The 11,501-nt window shown below is 34.6% G+C and overlaps 1 long non-coding RNA gene across 7 annotated transcripts; it reads right to left on the reverse strand.

The window, feature by feature from the left end:
• Window positions 1-407: 407 nt before the first annotated feature.
• On the reverse strand, window positions 408-10,806 carry LOC137818567 (uncharacterized). Of its 7 annotated transcripts, none has more exons than XR_011082091.1 (6): window positions 10,607-10,806; window positions 4,053-4,127; window positions 3,750-3,967; window positions 2,720-2,813; window positions 1,181-1,479; window positions 408-479 (listed from the first exon to the last, which is right to left on the reverse strand). It is a non-coding gene; the product is annotated as an uncharacterized lncRNA (long non-coding RNA). The 7 variants fall into 7 exon arrangements; XR_011082093.1 differs by lacking the exon at window positions 10,607-10,806 and adding an exon at window positions 4,223-4,326 and having other exon boundaries at window positions 3,750-3,962; XR_011082089.1 differs by lacking the exon at window positions 10,607-10,806 and adding an exon at window positions 4,223-4,326.
• Between the last annotated feature and the right edge of the window lie 695 nt (window positions 10,807-11,501).

An 11,501-nucleotide genomic window follows, 5' to 3' on the forward strand; every position in this document is an offset into this window, starting at 1 on the left:
CATCCATTCATTTTCATTGAAAATTAAAGCACACATAATAATGTTCAAAAATTTATATATAATTGAAAATTAAAACACATATAAATGTCATACATTTCTAATCAAGTTTAAAATTACAACACATAATTGTTCAAAAGTTCATACATCCCTAATCAAGTTTAAAATTACAACACATAATTGTTCAAAAGTTCATACATCCCTAATCAAGTTTAAAATTAAAACACACATCCCTAATCAGTTTTACTTCCAACACTTGATCCTATTACTTGATTAGGTTATGGAGCACCACTTCCATAATCTGATGCCTGAAATAAATAATTTTAAGTTAATGAATTTGTATTTTATAATTATAAAATAAAAGACACCAATAAAAGACTTCAGTATCGAAATAGTTGTTCTGACCTCAACTCATTTTAACTACACCCTCTGAAGACCTCAATGTTGTTGTAACATAACGCTAGTGTTCCAATTGCCATTATCTGTCACAGTGCAACACATGTCAAATAAACATCAAAATTACTAGGGAAAGATTATCAAAATAACTATTGCTAGATTCATTAAACATAAAATGAATATGAATGAAACTAACACCCCTTTGACCCCAAAAAAAAATTAATAGTGCTTAAAGAAAAATAGGTTCCACATAGCATCAGATTGTACCCAGTAAATCCACCCAAGCAGCTTCTTCCTCTAGAACATATGCAACTCAAAAGAACAAATTTCTTATTCCACGTAGTATTAACTAAAACCAGCAAGGCTATATAGCTAAACCCTCACACAATCATGATCTATTAAAATCACTCAACCACAGGAAGACAATCTGTACTCTCACAATTATTGTACATGAAGTTTCTATTAAAAGATATTCTGTTTCTTGGCTTACCACTATGTATAGGTAAAACACTTAACTAAAAATTGTATAATAGATTGTTATTAACACATCTTTTGGGAAGTCTTAAACTAAATCTTAAAAGAAACTGGCATAATATATTAATTTTACTTTTTCATATTTTATTGAACTGAATAGGGAGGAAGCTGAAATGATTTAACTCTTCTGAAACATAACATGGTACGCAAACAATATAAAACATGCATATAAATTATGGTATATCATTGCAACATAGAGTGACATGAACTAAATAACAGTTCCATCAGAAGTAACTAAGTAAAAGAACAGTACCTGGGGTATAGCACAAAAACGAAATATAGACGAGCCTCTTAAAGCAGACATGTATATTAAGGAATCTTCAGCATGCATAAGAGCTTTAGTGACCCTGTCATTTAAGCATTGTACTGCCTTAACAGAGTTCTCCTCATATTTCAAATCCTGGATTATAAAATTAAATTGAAGTGACAAATAAGAAACCCATACATCAACACACCTGAACATGGAGTGAAAGTCAAAAAGGTATTTCATGTGTAAATTTGGCCATGCCAGCACCCATTCTTTTTGTAATGTCCTCAATTGCTTCCTGATAGCTGCAAATATCATTGACTAACATTTAACTTGTTTATCATAGAATATACATCAAAAATTTAATTACATAAATAACTGAGTAAAGCTAATAAAAAGGAAGTGAATCAATAGTCCATATACACATCTCCGTTGGTCGGAAAATCTCTTCAATTTGAACAATATGAATGGGCCACAAAATCTAACCTGGACAAAAATCTTCTACAGCTCCTCTAATTGTCCCTCTAAATACTCATAAAAACGAATATATATATATAGTTACTTTATAGTAAAATCGTTTAACATTTAATGTAATAAATTATTTATTAATTATGTATACATAATAAATGTCACTATAATTTGCAGTTATCAATTTTGGTAAAATAATCTAATTATTGATATTTAGCAATATATATTAGAAACTAAATTCTAAATTTAACCAAATTATATAAATTTATTTAGTAGGTAAGGTTCATACCCACTTTTATAATTTAGTTTAATTATATTTTTAATTAAAGTAAAATCTTTATCATACCTACATGGAATACTAGAGATATTAAGATTAAGAAGTAAAGAGTTGATATAAAAAAAACACAATAGACTAACAAACGTGAATAAGATAGACTCTCATAAGTTTTAATACCATTTAAAAAAATAAATTGAAGTCTAACTTCACCATATAAAAATTAATTTGTAAAATAAAATTTATTATATTTACAAAATTAATTTGTTTATTCATTTAAGCCTCACAAATTGAATCATGTTTATTTAAGGGGTGTTATTAAATATAACACCCCTTAAATACAAAACATCATGTTTATTCATTAGTATGTAATCGACGGTATAATAAGTAATTCCAATCCAAATTTTGATATTCCAGAAAGGGATACAAATGAGTCCACAAAAGTTATTCACAAAGATATTCTATTGGTAGCACAGCATGCATTAATGATAAACAGTACACACCCCCACTTCCCCAAGTGTAATAACAATGATAGCATAAAATATTTTTTTTATTGCCAACAAAATATATATAAAATTATGTACAGATTTATGTAATAGATAGTTATTTTATATATATACTATTAAGAGTATAAATAATTTTCTGCTGATAGACCAAAAGGGAGCCCATACAAGAAAACAAGTTTTTGTTATCCTTAGTCCAATGGGGTTGATAGTGCAGTAAGTTAACAACAGATACATTTTAGAGACTCTGAATCATGGATAGAATATCGGGTATTATATGCCTACATAACTAGAAGTTACCTTCAGAGAGCGTTCAAGATAGTAATCAAATATTACTTGACATTTTTTGGGTCCTAGTGGAACCACAAGATTGGTGTCCATCCAAGGTCCGTACCTATGAAGGCCAACAAGCACCCCAAGTTATAAAGCATGCTAATTTGCAAAACAAATAATACACTTGAATATATCAAAATTTCTTGTTTAAATGAATAAGATGACTGAAAAAATGATCTACCATGCCTAAACAACAACAAAACAAGCACCTATTAATCATGAAGTTTGGGTAAATAAAAGCGTATATAGCTTTTCTTCCAAGTCGATCATAATTCTCTTCGCTTTTCTCTGAGCTATCTTCACAACTTTGGATGCTAACCTTTTCAAACATCTGTTGTCTCATTCATAAACAATCTTTTTAGAACATAAGCAACCAGATGTGTAACAAAAGAAATAAAAAATCCAGTGCCAAAAGTATTTATTATTTTAGCTCACTTTAGAAAATTATTTTAGTTAGTAGACTGATAAAGAAAATTCTTTATTCTGGTTGCAGAAAAGGATGAAAAAGTCATGTAACAAGGGTCCCAAAAAACCATCTACATGACTCAATTTTTCATGCTACAGTACAATAGCATGTAAAATGAAAAGATTTTTTAAAGACAGCAAAGAAGCTTACAGTGATAGAATAGGAATCCATCTTAAGATCAGAAACAAGGCCTTTATGTGCATACGACACATGATAGCCACCATCTAAGTTAGTTATCACAGAATACCTTAAAAAAAAACCCTGAAATTGCTAAAGTCTTAGAAAAAAAACCCATTGAATCATACAAACAACATTGTGGATATAATAAAAGCTGATGTTTAAAATTTCTTGTAGAGAATGTTCACTTGTGAGATAAAGCAAACAGGTTTACCTACTATACGTGAGAGTGAAGTTTCATAAACCAGATAAAAATCTGGTCACATAATTATAAAGAAAATGTAACCGTAGCTCACATAATAAACAATAACTTCCAGGAAAAAGAATCAATTGAATCAAATAGTCAATTCATACCTTCCAATTGCATTCAATTGTGTATTCACATCTGCAAACATAACTTAGTGAAGAATCAATTCCACTGGAACTCAGTACTTCTGAACAGCTATCCAGCCATTCCTTTGACACATTATGGCTATCAACTTTCTTCTGAGAGACATTCTCTTTTTCCAGATTGAGAAGAACAAAAGGTCCCCAGGTAGCTGCTTTGATTGGTAAAAGGCCAAAATCCTACCCTTCATGATCACAGAGAAATCAGTTGACCTTTCCCTCTGAAAAATATATATTACAAGAAACTTATCACGGAACATATCTGCATACATTTATATTGAAATTTCGCATTCCTGATATTCTAGTGGCCTTTATAAGTGCTCCATTGAAACCATAAGTCCTCCCCTGCAGAAATCATCGTATTTTCATATCTAAGTTTTCAAAACATAGAAACCTATATGAGAAAGTATCAGATCATGATAACTAACTACAGCTATTACCTGTGAAGGAAAGCTTGACAATTATGTTTTCAATTTCACAAGGATCATAATATAAAAAGAGAGGAGATCTATAGAGAAGAGAATCAAAACTGCCCATGTCAGTTGATGGAGGAAGGCCCAAGCTCACCACACTATGAAAGCCAAGCTTCCAAGACTAAGACCGTCTAGCCATGATAGGAGCGTCTAGCCTAAAAAAGGAGCGTCTAGCCATGATGAGGAGCGTCTAGGCCATGAAGTGGAGCGGCTACATAAGGAGCATCTATGAAGAGTCCTAGACCGTCTAGCTTCACATATACATGGGCCAAGCTACGGTTTTGTGAAGAGAAGGCTTTGTTGCATAAAGGCCCATTAGGGGTACTTAGTAAATAGAGTAGTGTAGAAAGCATATTTGAGTGAAGCTTTCTAGAAGCTTTCCATGTGCTCATTTGTGCACCCATGTGCCATGTGCACCCATGTGCTTCACATTTACATTTCATTTGGCTAGCATTAGGGTTGCATTATGGTCCTCCTTAGCCTATAAAAGGAGGAGCCTACTCCTTGTATTTTCAAGTTTATTGTGAGTAAAGTTATGCTGCCAATTTGTGCTCAACTTTGCTTCTCCCTAGAATCCTAGGCTCTAAACTTCATTTCCTTCATCTTTTCCCTTGAGCTGGCCGAACCACTCAATACCCATACTTAACATGCACCTACAAGATCAACACCACTCTTAGGAGGATCTTGCTCACTCTCATTCATTGCTTCCGCCCCATACTCTACATTGATTCAAGAAGAACTTCATGAAAATGCCATCATTTGGTATCATGAGCTTTGGTTCTTCAAGATGAGTAGCTCCTTGTCTTTTCAATTTTAGTTCTTCTTTATTTCATATTGTCATTTAATTTCCTTACTTGTCTTGCTGTTTTTTACATTTTAATTTGTTCTTGGTGTGCTTTGTGGAAGATCCAACCGAAGCACTCTTGTTCAATTGATCTTGAACAATTTCTTGTGCAATTTGTGATAGGATTCCATACACCTTTGTGTTGCTATTTTCTTTTAGGCTTTTGAGTCTTTATTGCTTTTATTATTTGGTTCATATTATGCTTTGAGTCTTTAATTTTCTGAATCTATACATGTTTTGTCAAGTCATGTTCATCCATATTGTCAACAATTCATAGTAGTCCTTTTATTTGGCTTAATTGTTTCTTGATTTTGGGTCTCTTTATTTGCTTGAATCTGCTGTTCTTTGCTATTTTGGTGCCTTTTAATTTTTAGTTTGAGTTCCATTTGTGTTTAGATCATACACAAATTCTATTTCACAAATTTCCATTGTGTCTAAACTTTGGTATCTTGCTGTTTTTGTTTCCAGTTTTCAGATTCCCCTGTTTTCACCTTCTCTGTTTTGGCTGTTTTAACCCAGAAAAATATTTCCACTCATAGGAAAATTTTGATTCTCTGGAAAATGCAAGTTTAAAGTGTTATAGAAAGGACAAAAAAAGAATGAGGTCAAAAGAAGCAACAGAAAAAAAATGATAAATCTTTTAAAATCAGAGTGCAAATCTGAAGCGCTCCAGCTGGCCTAACCGAACACCAAAATTGCAAAATTTATTAAAAACAAATGGTGCATGCGTTTTGAGTGATTCCAAAGCCAGATTTTAGATAAGATCCTGAATATCTTGCATAACAAATTTCAGAGCCAAATTCTAAAAATACAGATCAGAATAAATCGGGGAACAAACACGTTTTCTGGCCCACAACATTTTCCAGTGGTGCTGTTTTTTTATTTGGTCATCTAATCTAGTGCTTTTCTTTAGGAATTCTTTTGTGTGCCAACCTTTAATTGAGTACCTTTATTTGTTTGTTTTAATTTCTTGACTCTCTTTCTAGTTGTCACAATCTAAATCCTTTTGGTGGTACTGTTTTATTCAATTAAATTTGTTTCTTACTTTTGTTCTTTGAACTCTAATTTGGGTGCTGGAATTTAATTCTTCTTTGGTGCTTATGTGAATGGGAACTTGATTTGGTTAAGGTTTAGCCCTTTGCTAGGTGCTGGAAATTGGAGAATTAAAGACCATTATTCTAAGGAGAAGACAAGGCCAAAGCCGAAACAAGCATTCTTGAAATAAACACTACAAACACTTGGAAGATCAACAATCAAAGACAACAAGGAAGTGCACTAACCAAAAGAGGATCAACAAAGGGAGTTCTCTTATTTCCTTTGCAACTTGGTTTATTGTTAATTACCTTGTTAATTACGTTTTAGACGGTGAGTGTGTCTTCAAGGGCTCAAAGTGTCCAAGAAGCCTCACCTAGGGCCGAATAGTATAGCATTCTTGATTAGTAATTGTTACTTGTTTGTAATTGCTTTTCTTTTGCTTTCATAGCTATGCTTTGCATGGTTAGTTTTGTTTAAATTTGTGTTAAACCGACTAGTTTTGTTGCATAGATAGCTTACATTGTTTTCTTGCATTTATTTCTCAACTTATTTGTGTTCGAAGTGTTTCACTAAGAGAAAGTCTTGTGTGAAGATATTGGAGGATAGTTTTTGGCAAGGAAAAGGCTTGGTACTTAAGTAGTCCTTTGTGACTCACCTCCCTTACCTGGAAAACTACCTTCTTTAACTTTCCTAAACTTTCTCAAAGTAAAACACCTATATACACAAAGTTTTAGCCATGTCTTCTTCTTCTCACTCTCCAAAGTCTATAGAAAGTGAAGTAAAATCTTTGAAAACTCTTTTGAAAGAAGTATCACAAGCGGTCCAATTAATTTCTTTTAGACAATTGGAGAATGAGAACAAAATCAATGAGTTGGCTAAAGCTCAAGAAGAGAAATCACAAAACTCACAAAAATAAAAAAAAACTCATGCATCCCATTCTAAAAGTAATGAGACTCTAGGGGAGGGAAGCCTTAGAATTAATGACTATTACCAACCACCCCCTAGAAGAACTAGACAAAGGGAGCAAGAGAGCCCAAAGGAAGTAAGGGTAGACCTACCCCATTTCTATGGAAAGGAAGATGTAGAGGCCTACCTAGATTGGGAGATGAAAGTAGAGCAACTCTTTGCTTGCCATAGGGTGAGTGAAGAGAGGAAGGTACCCTTAGCAACCCTTAGTTTCCAAAGCAATGCCATGTATTGGTGGACCTCTCTAGAGAGAGACCGACGTCTTCATAGGGAGCCTTCCATAGAATATTGGAATGACCTTAGGGGAGCCCTAAGACGTCGCCACATACCTTCCTACTACCATAGGGAGTTGATGGACAAGCTCCAAAGACTCCAACAAAAGAACTTAAGTGTGGAAGAGTATAGGCAGAAAATGGAGCTCTACATGATGAGAGCATCCATTAGAGAGGAAGAAACCACCACCATATCTAGGTTTCTAAGTGGGCTCAACCTTGAGATAAGGGATAGAGTAGAACTATTACCCTACCAAGACTTGAATGATTTGGTTCAACTTTGCATTAAAGTTGAACAACAAAATTTGCGCAAAACTTCAAGTCAAAGGGTGGGTTCTTACTCCAACTCTTATCCCAAGAAAGACTTTAAAAGGGAGGGTAGTACACCTAGAGACGAATCCAAAGAAACTACCAAACCCTTAGTAAAAGATGCCTCCACCCCATACATCCGTGCTAGGGACACCAAGTGTTTTAAATGTTTTGGAAGAGGGCATGTGCAAGCACAATGTCCAAACCAAAGGGTTTTGTTTTTAAAAGGAAAAGATGAGTACACAAGTGGTGAGGATGAACCTAGTACACAAGAAAAGGGGGAAGGAGAGAGGATAAATCCTTTGGAGGGGGACTTATTGATGATTCAAAGAATCCTCCACAATCAACCTAGTGCATCCATTGAGACACAACGAGAGAACATTTTTCATACTAGATGCAATATTTTAGAAAATATATGCTCTCTTATTGTGGATGGTGGATCATGCTGCAATTGCTGTAGCACTAGATTGATTGAAAAACTAAAACTACAAGTAGTTCCTCATCCAAAACCGTACAATTTACAATGGATCAATGAGGATGGAGAACTACGTGTAGACAAACAAGTGGAAATCGAGTTTTCTATAGGTAACTACAAAGACAATGTTTTATGTGATGTAGTACCTATGGAAGCTTGCCACATCTTATTAGGTAGACCATGGCAATTTGATAAGAAAACCTTGCATAATGGTCTAACTAACGAGATTTCTTTCATCCACAAGCACAAAAGGTTTGTACTTAGTCCTTTACCACATTCCCAAGTGGTAAAAGACCAAATACAAATGAAACACAAAAGGGATGAAGAAAAAATAGAAAAAGAGAAAAATTTTGGGAAACAAAAGGCGTGGGAGAATAGTGTTCCTTCCCACAAGGTCATTCAACAAGTCAAGCACATAGAAAATACCTTTACAAACATGCTTCTTGTTGAACAACCTAGCCTTTCCTTTTGTAAAGGAACACTTGCAAGCATAAGCACAAAAGAAAAGTCTTTAAATGAAGCTTGCATAGATCAAGACTATTTCTCAAATGTGTTAAGATATCCCCAAGGGAATGACAAGTTATCTATAAGCACCTACCAATTTTTGTATGAAGTAGTGCCTAGAACAACTTGCCATGTCTTATTGAGACAACCATTGCAAAATGTAGAAATTTTCATAAACCATGGTTGTACCAACAAGACTCTCTTTGCACATAAGAGAAAAAGTCTACAAGAAGGAGAACTCATGGGACAAATGAGAGTTGATAAAACTCTAGAGCTTTTAAGAGGAAAACTTTTGTCACCCATGAGAAAAGAAGTTCAAAGACATTACTTTAGGTATACCTCTTGTTTTCAAACTACACCTAAAGCGAAGTCCCAAGAACTCTATCCTCCTTCACCTTTTGTAAAAAATCCTTGGGAAGACACACATTTCAAATTAGATCTTCCTAGGACGACAAAAGGTCTTATTTCATTTTTCATGGATGAGGATAAACTCATCCTAAGAAACGTGACAAGCTTCCATGATTTATTCTCAAATGAAAGAGCTACAACATTTGTAAACATAGCTATTCTTTTTATGCTTCACGAAATCATGAAAGACACTCACAAATCTTGGGATAAGAATCCTTTTCCTTATAAGCATGCATACAATGGAGTAGTCCACAAGATTACTCATATTTCTCCATTTGAAGTTGTATGTGCCCAATGTCCTCTTACCATTTTAAAGTTGTTACCATCTCTTAAAAGGCTTATGCCTAAAGGAAAAGTAACTACTTTTGGAAATTTTAGAAAATATAAGAGGATTAGAGAGCACCTACAACCCTCAAAAGAGAGGTATTGTGAGAAGTTGGCCAAAACAAGAGAAAAACAAAAATGGCAACTTCACACACTTCTTTGTTCTCCAAAGGCTCACCTTAACTCCTTTGCTTTGTTTCAAGATTCACATAGGTTGATATTTGATCCTGGAGGACACATCTTGACGAAGCAAGAGGTTGCTATCCGGGATCAAGAAAGCAAATCTGAGGATAGATCTTCTCAAGACGGAGGAGATGATGGACACCATCCAGCCACAACCATTCCCTTAGCAAAAGCCTTGGATTTGAGGACAAATCCTTTTCAAGAGGGAGGGGATGATGGAGGAAGGCCCAAGCTCACCACACTATGAAAGCCAAGCTTCCAAGACTAAGACCGTCTAGCCATGATGGGAGCGTCTAGCCTCAAAAAGGAGCGTCTAGCCATGATGAGGAGCGTCTAGGCCATGAAGTGGAGCGGCTACATAAGGAGCATCTATGAAGAGTCCTAGACCGTCTAGCTTCACATATACATGGGCCAAGCTACGGTTTTGTGAAGAGAAGGCTTTGTTGCATAAAGGCCCATTAGGGGTACTTAGTAAATAGAGTAGTGTAGAAAGCATATTTGAGTGAAACTTTCTAGAAGCTTTCCATGTGCTCATTTGTGCACCCATGTGCCATGTGCACCCATGTGCTTCACATTTACATTTCATTTGGCTAGCCTTAGGGTTGCATTATGGTCCTCCTTAGCCTATAAAAGGAGGAGCCTACTCCTTGTATTTTCAAGTTTATTGTGAGTAAAGTTATGCTGCCAATTTGTGCTCAACTTTGCTTCTCCCTAGAATCCTAGGCTCTAAACTTCATTTCCTTCATCTTTTCCCTTGAGCTGGCCGAACCACTCAATACCCATAATTAACATGCACCTACAAGATCAACACCACTCTTAGGAGGATCTTGCTCACTCTCATTCATTGCTTCCGCCCCATACTCTACATTGATTCAAGAAGAACTTCATGAAAATGCCATCATCAGTTCCTTCAATTACACATCAAACAAAGCACGAAACATTCAAAAAATAATCTACGAAGCAAGCACATCCAAAACATCAATGAAGCCGATGGTCGGCATTGATAAGAGAACGCGCAAGCATTTAATTACCTTCAAATCGGACCTCTTCACATCAGAGGCGTAATTTGAACTTCTGAAGGCGATAGGGTTTGATTGTGTTGAATCCTTGCAAGGAGGTGGCGATGGCGGACGCGAGAGTAGGGTTTTGTGACAATAAACGTGTGGAGGCAGAGAGCGCTAGGGTTCGTGTAGAGGGAGAGAGCGCTAAGGGTTCTCCACATAGGGACGAGAGTGTTCGTGTGGAGGCAGAGGGACGAGAGTGAAGAGCTTTAGGTTTTCCAAACTGAAATTCAAAAGTTTTAAAAAAAAATTCAATTTTCAATTAGTTTTCGTGAGAGTAAGTTTTAAAAAAGGAATAAAGTAAGTTTAAAAAAAAAATCCATTTTAAAAAAAAAATTATTTTCTTAAGTTTTCAAAAAAAAATTCAATTTTCAAAAATTCAATTTTCAATTTTTAAAACTCAATTCAATTAGTTTTTGTGAAAGTAAGTTTTAAAAAAAAAATAAAGTAACTTTTAAAAAAAAATCATTTTCAAGTGAAAGCAAGTTTTCAAATATGAAAGAAAATTGTGACGGTTAAAAATGACATAATTTAAAAGATAATTGTGGCGGTTAATGAAATGACGTATTAAACTGAAATTTGTGGCGGTTATTAATAACCGCCATATTAAAACCGACACTTTTTACACATTTTTTTGTAGTGTATGTTTTATATATTTCTCTGTTTTCTTGTTGTATTTGTTCTTTAATCCTCTCATGCATTTTCTTAACAAATTCAACTTTTGTTACTCCTTCCTTATGCACAAACTCTTGTGGAAAGGGGCAACAAATCTAAAGGAGTAAGAGGATTAAACCCATATACAACTTCAAATGGAGAAATATTAGTAGTTTTATGGACTACTCTATTGTATGCAAACTCAATATGG

This window comes from Phaseolus vulgaris, chromosome 10 (assembly GCF_000499845.2).
Source record: "Phaseolus vulgaris cultivar G19833 chromosome 10, P. vulgaris v2.0, whole genome shotgun sequence".
Taxonomy (NCBI): domain Eukaryota; kingdom Viridiplantae; phylum Streptophyta; class Magnoliopsida; order Fabales; family Fabaceae; genus Phaseolus; species Phaseolus vulgaris.